At 43.0% G+C, this 13,615-nt stretch overlaps 1 pseudogene; it reads right to left on the bottom strand.

Annotated features, from left to right (window-relative positions):
* Positions 1 to 1,031: 1,031 nt before the first annotated feature.
* Positions 1,032 to 9,825, bottom strand: LOC149319998 (polycomb group RING finger protein 2 pseudogene; annotated as a pseudogene).
* Between the last annotated feature and the right edge of the window lie 3,790 nt (positions 9,826 to 13,615).

Raw genomic sequence — 13,615 nt, 5'->3', positions numbered from 1 at the left:
TTGTCATGAAAATAAATAAATAAATACAGTTGAATGAAATGTATTTTGGGCAGAAATCTTGTATTTTGCACAAAAAGGATTGTTGTGTGTGCAAAATAACTTGTGCACATCTTTTGTCTCAAAAGTCCCAAAATGTGAAAAATTATCGTAAAGCATAAATCAAAACAAAACACCACCCCACCCACACATGCACATCCATGCATGCATGTATATAAACACACAGACACACAAAACACATTCATAACCTTGCTTAATGGGAACCAAAATTAAGAATTTTTTTCATTATCATCTGTGAGACTTAAATAAGGGAAAATTTACATCCCTACAATATGCACAAAATAATTGCTGCCTCTGGCATTGCATCTGCTATAATATAAGGTAGAATCATTGGATGCACATGCTGAAGATGACAGTGTGTTACATTTCTGGAAATCTCAAAATAACTCCCTCATATCAGGTGGTCTTTTCTTGGTCATATTATGTAGGTCAGATTCCATTTTTGTCCCATTAGAAGTTATCATGACCTCATAAAAACGTCTCTGGCAGGTCCAGTGTGCAGTCCAGGCTGGAATGCTTGGCAAAGCAAAAAAGATATAGGAGAAGCGAGTGTATTTTGCATCCTGCCAAGGTTCAGGCCTTGACATTCCTAGTTAAAGAAAAGGGGTGGGGAAATCAGGAAATTCTGTGATTCTGCTTGATACTCTAGAGAACTTTTCTCACTCAGAGTAGACAGCCTCCTGAAAAGCTTTCCCAAGACTGAAGCCTTGATGAGACAACAAAAGGAGTATAAAGAGGAAGAAAGGGGTTTATTTTGCAAATTTTTCAAATTTGGTGCCAAAACTGAAAAGGCCCTGTCTCTTGTACAAAACATGACACTCATCCATGTGAACACGTAGGATAAACATAGCAGAGAATCTGTGGAAGGTGGTTCTTCAGGTATACAAGTCTCAATCAATTTGAGTGCACCAGTGAGAGAGGTGCGCATAAAAGCCGGGCTGCCTGGGCCTTCTTTGCCACGCCCCCTCCGCTCTCTACCGGGCACACCGCTGCTGGAGCCACGACTGCTGCCGGGCAGCCTTCCCCGGGTTGTCGGAGGTGCGCATCTGCGCACCGTCCCGGGGGAGCCGCCCACAGACTGGTAGTTGGACTCTGCATCTCTGCAGCTGCGCAGTTGCACATTTTCAGCGGCACTTTGAGGGCAGGGGTGCTGTTCCTGTGCTGAACGGGGCAGAGAATGACTGAAGTGTCTTCTCTCTGCCCTTTCCATGGTGCTACAGGGGGAGGGGGGGATACGGACTCAGGGAATGTTTTGGCTGGGGAGGTAGAGGGTAACTCTTTTTGCATGGACGGGGCTCCTATTGAGGTAGTGTGGGGCAAGGGGAGGTATGGCGGTAGGAGAGTGGACCAGCATTACAGGGGAAGGCGAGATCGATGCTTAATATCTATCCCACCTTCCTGTCCCTCTCCTAACCAAAGAGACCTGAGGGTCGCTCCAACCGTACCACAAACCCTGTCTCTGCTCCTGTGCAATGCCAGGTCTATTAAGAACAAAACCCATATAATACATGACCTGCTTGAGGATAACAACTGTGACCTGGCTTGCATTACTGAGACCTGGCTTGGGCCTGAGGGAGAAGCTGTATGGGCTCAGGCCCTACCTGCCGGGTACTCAGTGAAGGACCAGACCAGGTTAGGTGGGTGGGGAGGGGGTGTTGCCTTGGTGCATAAGAACACCTTGTCTCTAACCAGGAACCATGTGCATCAAACTTCCTATACAGTGGATCCTTGTTATACGCTGGGGTTTGGTTCCAAGATCCCCCGTGTATAACAAAATCCGTGTATGCTCAAGTCCCATTAAATATAATGACACAGCAAAATGGTGTCCCTAATAAAAAATGGAACATCAAGGTAAATGTATACTTTTTTGGAACATTTGCAAACCGTGTATGCTTAAATCCGTGTATAAGAAGGGCTGACTGTATTGAGTGTATTTACCTGACCCTGAAGGCCAGAGACAGTCTAGGGATTCTGTTGGTCTATCGGCCACCCCGTGCGCTAACAGACTCCCTTAACGAGCTGACACAGTTGGTCTCGGAGTTGATGCTGGAGTCCCCCAGGCTTTTGGTCCTGGGAGACTTCAACATCTCCCTCGCGGCCAACTATGTTCCATCTGGTGCGGCTCGGGAATTCATGGAGACCATGACAGCCATGGGCCTGTCACAACTGGTCTCAGGGCCTACGCATTCTGCGGGTAATACACTCGATTTGGTCTTTTGTACGGACATGGAAATTCCGTGGGCGGAAATATCGAATATTTCCCCGTTATCATGGACGGATCATTTCCTGGTGGAGGCAAAAATCAAGGCTTCTACCCAGATCCTCCCCGGGGGTGGCGGACCTATTAAAATGGTCCACTCTCGAAGGCTGATGGAACCCAAAAGGTTCCAAGAAGCCCTAGAGGGGTATACGGTTGGAACCGACGGCGACTCTGTTGATGCCCTGACTGATATCTGGGATATCAATCTTTCCAGGGCTATACACAGTATCGCTCCCAAGCGCCCTCTCAGACCTGCTTCCAAAAGGAAGCCCTGGTATACGGAAGATCTCCGGGCAAGGAAGCGGGTTCTGCGACGGCTAGAGCACCGCTGGCGGAAACACCAGCGCTTATCTGACCAGACTCTCCTAGACCATCTCTTGAAGGACTACGGAGAGGCGATATGTGCAGCTAAGAACTCGTTCTATGGTGCACGTGTCGCGTCCGCGGAGTCACGTCCGGCAGAGTTGTTCAGGGTTGTGAGGGAGCTAACTCAGCTCCCTCCTGCCCCGAACCAGATCCTTGAACCTACTAAGGCCTGCTGTGACCGATTTAACAACTTCTTCGCTGATAAAATCTCTCGGATAAGCGAAGGTCTGGATGCCAGTATTAGAGCAGAAACCAGAGTAGAGGCGCGCAGAGCTTCCGTGGACTTGGTTAAACTGGATCACTTTGAGTCTGTAAGTACCGAGGATGTGGACAAGATCCTTGGGAGTGTTAGGAAGACGACCTGCTCTCTCGATCCCTGTCCCTCATGGCTGGCGGCTCAGGGGGGACCGGTGGTAACTTCAGTGTTACACCGGATCATTAATACATCTCTCAGGGAGGGGCAATTTCCATCGAATCTAAAATTGGCCACTGTAAGACCTTTATCAAAAAAGCCCTCCCTTGACCCCCTGATGCATAATAATTATCGGCCTGTATCGCTGTTGCCATTTTTGGGTAAGGTGATTGAGAGGGCGGTTGTGATCCAGCTACAATCGATCCTGGATGAAACGGATTATCTAGACCCATTTCAAACTGGCTTTCGGGCGGGCTACGGGGTTGAGACTGTCATAGTCACCTTGGTCGATGACCTCCATCTGGGCATTGACAGGGAAAGCGTGTCCCTGTTGGTGCTCTTAGACATCTCAGCGGCTTTTGATACCATAGACCATGGTATCCTTCTGGAGCGCCTGGCAGAGGTGGGAGTTCGGGGCACTGCGCTCCAGTGGTTCCGGTCCTACCTCTCTGGGAGGTTCTAGATGGTGCAGCTGGAAGACGTGTGCTCCAACAAGAGACCCCTAACATCTGGGGTCCCTCAAGGAGCCATTCTGTCTCCCATGCTTTTTAACATTTACATGAAACTGCTGGGAGAGATCATCCGGAGACATGGGGCGCGGGGTTATCAGTACGCTGATGACACCTAAATAATTTTCTCTATGTCTCCAACTGATGCAGTGACCGGGGATGGCATCTCTCCTCTCGTGGCCTGTCTGGAGTCGGTAATGGGCTGGATGAGGGAAAACAGACTCAGCTTGAATCCAGAGAAAATGGACGTACTCGTGATAGGTTCTCCTGGCCCAGGGATGGCAGTGGTTCCACCTGTCCTGAATGGGATCACGCGTCCCGTGAAGGACTCTGTACGCAGTCTGGGGGTGCTCCTTGACTCGTCGCTCCACCTTACATCTCAGGTGGATGCGACGGTCAGGAGCACCTGCTATCAGCTTCGGCTGATACGCCAGCTGCGTCCCTACCTGAGCCGGGGGGACCTAGAAACAGTGGTACACGCTCTGGTAACCTCTCGGTTGGATTTCTGCAATGCGCTCTACATGGGGCAACCCTTGTACCATACCCGGAAGCTGCAATTAGTGCAAAATATGGCAGCAAGACTGGTCACTAACATACCTAGGACCAGTCATATAACACCGGTCTTAAAAGACCTACATTGGCTGCCTATTCGCTTCCGGGCGCAATACAAGGTGTTGGTTATAACCTATAAAGCCCTAAATGGCTTGGGCCCAGAGTACTTAAAGGACCGCCTCTCTCCGTACAATCCGCCCCGCACACTCAGATCCACCGGGCAGCACTTGTTAAGAGTTCCGGAGGCTAGATTAGTTAATACCACCAGAAGGGCCTTTTCCACCTCGGCCCCTACCCTCTGGAACTCGCTGCCCATTGAGCTCCGTTCAGCAACCTCCCTGGTCCAATTTAAGAAGGGGCTGAAAACGTTCTTCTTCAAGCAGGCTTACCCCTGATTCTTTGCCCTGAGAGCCCCCTCTCCCCCCCCCACTGTTAGTAGTTTGTGATTTGGCACAAGTTCTTTTATTGTTTTAATTGCATTGTTTTTAATCTAAATTGGATGTATGTTGTTATTGTTGTTAACCGCCCTGATGTTTCGAAGGGCGGTATATAAATAAAGTTATTATTATTATTATTATTATTATTATTATTATTATTAATTTGGGACTTAAAAGAGTAAGAACTATAATTTGAACAGTTTATAGAAATGAACAGGAAGCTGATAAAAATGCCTTTAAGGAGACATTTTTTTCTTATGTTTTATGGCACATTTTCCAAAGTGGATTTCCCAGATTTCAGATCAATATCTTTAAGTGTGAATTTGACTGTCTAATGGATGGATACCTTATGAGACAGTATGTGACAAAAACACAAAGGCTATCCAGGAATTTTTAAAGAAACATAGTACAGCTAAGCATAATGGCTGCATGTTTCCATGTTTCCAAATAATTATTTGTTTGGGTAAATTGATTTATCCTGGTACCAGCTCACACAGACAGCAAGCTCTTATTAAATCTTGGTGCATTTTAGCTAAATCCTTAGAGACAGCCGGCCTGCTTCCATTTGTGCTCTGACTAAACTTGGCAATATATTCCCAGAAACACAGAAGATTGTTAACGTGACAGTCTTGTGAGGCAGTGCATTTAATCTGTCAAGAAGAAAACCTTTGTGGAATTACTGCTTGCAAAGATAAAATATTTTAATTTTATACAATTTCCTTCTCCAAAGGAATTGGAATAATCTCAGCAAATGCTCCCAAGTCAATATATGTGTGTTTGTGTGTATGAGAGCTTTAAATATTTATAGTCCCAATTTTATTTTTGTTTCAATTTTTTTTTTTTGTTTTAAACACTCCAGTTGAAATGATGTGCTTGTTCATTCCTCCTCTTTTAATTTTGTGAATTATAAAACACATCTTAGACTCCCCCTCTTACGATTTCAAGGTCATTTTAATTAGTTTCAGTTTCATTTAAATGCACATTCTTACTTTTTTGTGAGAATAATGTGTTTCTTGCCATCCTAAAAGGTGTCAGTTCACAACTTTTGTGAAATGCCTTATTTCTCCAATATAGATCATTATCCTTGATGTAAAATTTAATGTTTACAGGGCTAGCTCTGAATCTCAGAGAGGAGTGCCATTAGGAAAATATCACCATGCCAGCAACAACTTAATTCTTACCTTTACTTTAAATATGCTTACAACCAAATGTGAAATTCATCATGGGCCAAATACCAGAGAAATTGCAAAGACTGAGGAGCTGAAACAAGCTTAGCAGTTATTATTAGTATTAGTAGTAACAGTAGTAGTATCCTGCTTTCCCCACAAAAAATTAATCTCAAAGCAGCTCACAATTTAAATGAACAATACATTTAAAAATATATAGTGAACAACTTGTAAAAATCCATACTTTTATTAGAACTGAAGCTCTTCAGTTGATCTTTATTACAGTCAAAAAGGTAAAAAGAGGATACAGAGTAAAAGAAGGAAATGGTTAAAAAAAGGTAAAAACATAGGTTAAAAATAGTATTTAAAGGCCCGTTACAGACCACCAAGAAGTGGTGGTCTGCCGCCGCCGCCGGTTGCAGCATCCGGGAACCGCAGCAGCCAAATGCTGCAGTTCCTGGATGCTGCAGAGAAGGAGCACCTGGAAGAGACACCACGAGTGCCAAAGCGTGCACTCATGGCATCACTTCTGCCGTGCAGACGCAGAGCATCCACTACGTCAAAATGGTGGCACCCATCTATATGCGGCGCTGCCATTTTGACGTCATTACACGCGAGGGGCAAGGCACATCAGGAAGCGCCGCCCCTCGCGTGTAATGATGGCGTGGTGACGGCGCCTCATGGGCCCGTCTGTAATGCGCCAAGATACCCTTTTAAAATCCAGTGTAAAATCCAGTGAGGTGAGGCAAGAGTAATAATACTAGCCTACTGCAGAGGTCATTGCCTGTCGGATTTTAACCACAGCTCCACAGAATCTGGCAACATTATATGTTATATCAGAACTGGTGCCTGAAAGCAGCAAAGAAGTGTAAAACTGACTGGTGCATCCTAAAAGATTTGGATTCTCAACTGTGTGAATAATCAATGTGAACAGACCCAGGATAAATCAGCATAAAACTCTGCCTGTCTTCAACATGCTTCGTAAACATTTGCATCATTGACTCCATCTTTATTTGAGTGCTGACGTATGAGTAACTGAACTCGCAGAGATGTGCGTAGATACGGTTCCATAGTACGAATAACAAACCTGGAATGTGTGAGTAAGATTATTCACATAGTTGCACTACAAAATAATGTGTGAATGACCCCTAAATCACAAGTAAGCCAAATGAAGCTGTTCCCACAAAGGAGCCACGTTTTCCATTTAACATTAGACTTAAAAGGATTCAAAGCATGTATCTGAAATAGAGATATGCAATGTATTTCAGGAGTCAGGTTTTCGTGGAAAGGAGCCTGTGCTAAGACAGATAGAAAGAGTGAAAACCTGGCCAGATGAGCTATTGCTCAACTCAGTCTGAGGGAAAAGCTAAGAAAAAAGATCAAAAGATAGCTTTAGAGACAGAGAAGAACGAAGAGCTGATAAATGTAAGTCTTTATATGGAAAAACTACAGTGGAGATAAATGTCTGCAGATGCAGCAAAATCTTCTTTGAGGATTTCTGGTGTGATTCATAAACCTGAAACTTCATCAGTCTCAGTCACAACTTCCATACCCATTCCCCTTTTCTTTTTCAAGGTAGAAAAAGCAAACAGTCATTCTTGCTTGACTGGCTCAGGTTTCATTGAGATGGAAAACCTGTGTATTGATGGGGCTACTTTAGAATGTTGAGGGAGGGATTCGTAGGCTTGAAAGCAGAGTTTGGATGTAAGTAGTTTCCTATAACTAGTCATTTCCAATAATTAGTAATTAATTCTTTTTTTTCCAGTGGTGAAAATAAAACTAAGACTTCATCTACACTGCAGAAATAATGCAGTCTGGCACCATTTTAACTGCCATGGCTCAATGCTATGGAATTCTAGGATGTGTAGTTTTGTGAGATATTTAGCCTCCTCTGGCAGAGAGTTTGTTGTCACAACAAATTACAGATCCCAGGATTCCACAGCATTGAGCCATGGCAGTGTCAAATGACATTATTTCTACAGTGCAGATACAGCCTAAGTTCAATTAGAGTTGTAACTTAACCAGGAATAGCTCCATTCCTTTTGCCATATAACCATACTGGTAGGGTTACCCTTTATAGTTACAGAGATATGGCCTCACTAAATGGTGAAGAAGGAACATCACATGAACCAAATATAGGCTCATGTTGTACCTCATGTTTCTATTGGTGCTCTCTTGTTGATATATTGACATGAGGAGAAGGAAAAGGATCGGAATAGAGCCTAATGTGTTCCACAAGCCAGTGGCTTGCATCACTTCAGGTATTTAAAAATATATATATTTAAAAGCAACAATTCTAATTGTTTTTTTAAAATTAATATCTTTATTCATCATTTCAGCAATATGCAAACAATATACAAACACACTAAATATTAAAACACTCCAAACACTTCAACATCTTATTGTCCACAATAACATCAAATAGTCTACTGACATTTCTTCACTACCTTACTCCTTTCATCCCAGTTAATTAATAATCATTCTGTTCCCTTCTAGGACTTATACTATGTATTGCATATCCATCTTTTATCTCACTATCTTCCCATCATTACATATCCATTCCACATTCCTTCCCATCTGTCTCACCTTTCCCCATAGCTTCTTATCCTCCTCCTCCATATACCTTCACACCTTCTTCTTCTCATCCCTTCTTCTCCCATTCATTTCAATTAATCATCCATACCTTCCTACACTTTGCTCTTCCCTTCCTCTGCTTTTTCTTCTTCAATTCACTCTTTCTCTTACTTTACCCTTACTTCCTCTTATACCTGCACAAAGTATGGGCTAAGCACAGGCCTACCACTTTGGTAAGGATGCTCATAGGCTTGCAGTTAAAGAGTTGTAGCATTCACCTGATATACACTTCTCAACAACAATTTTGTGGTGCTGCCTCTCCATTCCCATGTTTTCATATAGCTCAGAACATGCCAGCACTGCCTGCCAGCCATCTCATCACCCCTTTTTACACACACATGAACATATGTGTGCCCAGCTCTCCTTTCTGACTTTGAAATTATATCTTGGTTCCTTAAGAGTTTGGACCAGAGGTCATGAGAGGTTGATGGCAGAAATAGGGCTCTCAAGGACACTGTAAATGAAGTGAGAATGTGTGCTCAAGGCACTCAGAGGTGGGGCTACAGTCCTATGACAAAAAGAGCACAAGAAATCCACATGTGCTTCTGGGAAAGAAAAGTCTGGCAGATTTAAGGCTGTGCATTTTCCTCTTTCTCATTCATTATGGGGCTAAGCATTTAGATTGTGTATAAATTGAGGGCACAAATAAAAAAAAATCATTATTAACAAGAAAAGGCTGCAATGTTTACACAATGTTTATGTCAGCACATTTCTGCTTTTAAAAAATAAATAAAAAGGAAGGAAACCATGGATTTTTTTTTGTCCCTTTTTGCATCATTTTCTCCTTAAAACAAATCAGTCAATAGAAAATAAGTATATATAATTCCCTCATCCCACCTACCATTGCCAAGATCTGCCAACAAAAGTGGAGGAGGCGGTGAGGAGCCATTCCTTACTTTTTGAGTCAAAGCTGGCATCATTGGACTGCCATTCCCCATGGTTTTGCCCCCCTGCTGGCCAAGGGCTATATCTGTTAGTGGTTTGAGGACATATTGAGCATTGTACCAGAGGTGGGGTTGGTGGGAATGCTCACAGAGATGGTGTTGAAGCTTGGGGAACTATGGGAAGGCATGGCAGGACTGGATAAGGAGGTGGTGGTGGCTGGAAAGGTGGCAGGACTATTAGCCTTGTTGCTGACAGATCCACATTCCAATTCACATTCCAATGGTGTTAGTGCATTCTGAGTTGCAGTGAGTTGGGAGGAGAGTTTTAGCTTCTTGCAGGCTGGCTGGATCTGGTACTTCAAGAGAAGAGGACCATTCCTTTGTCAAGGATAGATGTACGTAATACCCACAAGAGTGTAAAATTCTTTCAGAGGTTCATCTTCACAGAGAACCTCCACTTTGTGTTTGCTAGGTACATTCATCTTGTTGTGGAGAAAGTTGTCCAGTTGCATAATCACCATGGCAGCAGGACAGTGGAGGAATCTCATGCTGTTCTTCCAGGAAGAATGAGAGAGAGAGCAAAGGAGGAAGAGATTGTTTAGAAATGGAGGGAGAGAGGAGAGGTGTGCTCCTGCAGGAGCAACAGAAACTGAACTCTCAACAACAATCAGCAAACAAACATTTCAAAATCTGATATATTTTATAAATAATCATAAATTTGTTCAGCAGAATAACTCATCTTGGCAGTGAGCAGCTTGCTATTGCCAACCTTACTGTTCTTGCATTGCTAAAAGAAATAGTTGATTGTGACATGTTTTTCAGCAATCTCAAGTGATAACACCCAGAAGCAATGAAAAACCACTAGTGGTGAGAGCACAGAATGCAAGTTCTATGTCATCAGGCATTATATGCCTTGAGTGTAAGATATCTCAGGATTGCACACCAATAGTTGCTGGGGCTGAAACCAGTAGTGTCAAAAGTAGGTGAGCTTTGCTCCTTTTTGCTTGTTCTGTCTCTTTTTTTTTATTTTGCTGTTCCTTACTCTTTCCTCCACATTTAGTGGGCTCCCGATGAAAGGCTTGAGCACTGTTACCAAGAAAAGATCATTAGCAGAAGGCTTTTGAAATTATTTCAATGGCCGTATGAAATCAGACTGAGAGCCACAAGCAGCCTAAGGGCCACCAGTTGCCCACCCTAGCTTAAAAGCACAGCTTCACGTGAGATAGAGACAGGGAGAGGATGACAGTGCAGGAAGGCATACCTGAGATGGTGTCTCCAGAAAGTGTCAGCAGGACAAGGAAGGAGGAAATGAGAACTTTAGAAAGAAACCAGAGAGGGAGTAACATACTGAGATATTAAAAAAAAATCATCAAGGGAGAGACAGCCCTTGGGCCTTGAAGGAAGTAAGCCAAAAGAAATCATGAAACAGAATAAAGCTAAATATTGTGTCACTTTCTTAAAGCCTGAAATGAACAAATCTCCTCACTTGTGTTACTGGCCCCAGACTTGTATCTTCAGAGAGGCTCTAGTGGTCAAGGGAAATATGAGAGGATAATTGAGTTGCATCAGTCATTACTCTTTCCAGGTCACAAACTGTTATTTTGAAAGAGTTGTTTTTGGGAAATAGTCTTGTGGTGAGAAAGCAGAAATGGCTCACTGTTTTTATTTGCAAAGTCCTAAAAATCTGGATGACTTTTCTTATGTTTGGATTCCCACATATATAAAGCTTTAGACCATCACATGCCAGTGTATTTTGGGCCTCTTTGATACCAGTGAGCGCATTGTGCTCTTCATTTGCAGAACCTAATACAATGTATTTTCTGTAAGTGTGGCTGATCTCCATCTACTCAGAAATGTTGATGCATTCCCCATGTGTTCTATTTTCAATTTTCATATGCTCATCTTGGGCACAGTGAAATCACTACAAAGGAATTTCTATTTGTTATTTCTATGTCTTGGAACATGGAACTTTCTGTTGGAATGTGATACCCTGTGGAGAAAGATGAGATTCATTATGTTTTGGGTTAGATTTTGTTAGTGGATCTAATTAACACAGTAAATTTCCATCATGGGCACCACTGGAGCTAAACTACATCCTATGAAAATGATAAGGAGAAGGTGTTCTCAATAGTCAACCATTGACTATTGAACTTCAGTTAAAATATTATTGTGCTTCTGGGAAAAGGAAGAGTCAAGCTAAGAGACTTTTAGGAAGGCAAGTTTGTTTGTTTTTTCAGGAAAATGTTGCCCCATGAAGCAAGCTTCTGATGACTACAATAAAGGTGCCACATCTGTCTCATCATACTGCCACTGGTTCGTTAACATCTCAATTTGTGAGCAACAGAAGTTGCAGTAAAGAGTGGGAAATATATTTGCAGTCTTGGATCTGGTCCTTCTTGTTCTCCTCCCACCTCAAAACCACAAGCGTTTCTTACACTGAAGAACTGCAGGGCTTGCAGTTTTACAATTTTGTTGAGCTAGCTAAAATCCATTCCCAACCGCAATCTGGTCCCAAGATGTTATTTCTTTTCTTTCTTTCTTTTAATTTGTTAAAAATTCTGAGTCTTTCCCAACTTTAATCTATCCTTCCACTTTCCAGATGTGATAAAGTCCTGAGAGATCAGCCTGTACTTTTCTCTGGGCTGACTAATCTTTTCTTACCATGTCTCAGAGTCTTAAGTTCCTAAATCATGATTGTTGTGATCCATGGCATTAAAAAACAGTCTTCAGCCCCAACTATAAAATTGAGGGCTAGAGTTATTCTAGAAAGATTGCTGGGTACTAGTGAAACTGCAGGTGTTGGGTGCTATTTCAACTGGCTTTCCTACCATCATACTTGGGGTGGTTTGCATGTTTATATATTTCTACAAATGAGATTCTCTGCTGCTTCCTCAGAGATGAAAAAATTGAGATTTTTCTCCTAGTGCTATTTTCAGAGATGTAGCCATGTTAATTATATTTCAATATTTTAAAGAATGAAGGAGTCTTGCTACACCTTTAACCAGTTTATTTCAACCTAAGCTTTCATGGACCTAAAGAAATAGACTGGAGTCCATAAATCTTATGCTGAAATTAACTGGCTAATCTTAAACATGCCACAAGAATCTTGCCTTTTTTTTCTCCCCAAGGTGGTATAGCTTCCCAGAATATGGTACTTGGGAATTAAACCATTATCATTTTATTTACGTTGCACAGGCGACTCATCCTTCTAGGCCTCAACCAAGCTGCAACACCTGCTGCAACACTGCTGAAATTTCCTCTTCTACCATTAAAAGTACAGGAACTCTCTCCAGTTTTCAAAGTACCAAGCCTAGTTCATAGTATTTTTAGTGCCCGTAATGTTTGTCAATGTTGTCTTCCTCTCATTTTTATCTAGAACAAATAATATCAAAGTAGCTATTGAAAAAGGAACATACTTTACAGCTAACTAAGGGGATCTTACTGTCCAAGGAAGCCATCGTTGCCAGTCCCAGCCACTGGTGAGGCTAGGATTGCCATAATTCTCTACTAAAAGCCGGGACAAAATGTAGGACAAAATTTAGACCAAAATATAGGACAATTGTAGGATAAAATTTAGACCAAAATGTAGGACATTTAAGGTCCTCCATTTTTCTTAAATGTCCTACATTTTGGGCTAAATTTTATCCTACAATTGTCCTATATTATGGTGTAAATTTTGTCCTACATTTTGTCCCGGCTTTTAGTAGAGAATTATAGCAACCCTGAGGCACCCTCCCTCCATTCCAACTGCCACCGCTGTGGGCTCTGAGGGAGAAAAGAGCTATCAGTGCCTATCCCAGCAGCTGGTGAGGCTCCTTCTTCCATTCCAATTGCCACTCCTGTGGGCTCTGAGGGAGAGAAGAGCGTAAAACATCCCAGCAGAGAGAGAAGGAGGGTGACAATGACTATCAGGAGTCCAGGGGGAGGAAGAAGCTGCTGGTTCTACTACTACTTGGTCCTTTGTCTTTCAAATGGATTCCTCTCTCTTCAGGACTGAGGCCCTGACTCAGTAGGCACTGTGTTTGCCATCACTCAAAACTGCTTTGCCGGCTAGGGCTACAAAACCAGGACCTGACAGGGCTCTGCTCTAAAACACCCCAGCAGATAGAATGGGAGGACCACAGTGACTATCTGGGGCCTGGTGAAAGAAGAAGCTATTGGTTCTACTGCTACTTGGACCTCTGCCTTCCAAATGCCTTTTAAGAAGCAGAGCCCTCCCTCCAGTCCATCTGCCTTAGTCCAAGGTCTTAGAAGAAAAGAGGAACTGCCGGACCTGAGACCCTTTCCCACTACCATTCCCTTCCCCTTTTGTGTCGTGTCTTTTTAGATTGTAAGCCT

The sequence above is a fragment of the Sceloporus occidentalis genome, unplaced genomic scaffold (assembly GCF_023333645.1).
Source record: "Sceloporus occidentalis isolate IW3139 unplaced genomic scaffold, rSceOcc1.0.p SCAF_2, whole genome shotgun sequence".
NCBI classification, from domain to species: domain Eukaryota; kingdom Metazoa; phylum Chordata; class Lepidosauria; order Squamata; family Phrynosomatidae; genus Sceloporus; species Sceloporus occidentalis.
The sequence above is the reverse complement of the archived record's forward strand: the minus strand, read 5'-3'. Positions and strand labels throughout refer to the sequence as shown.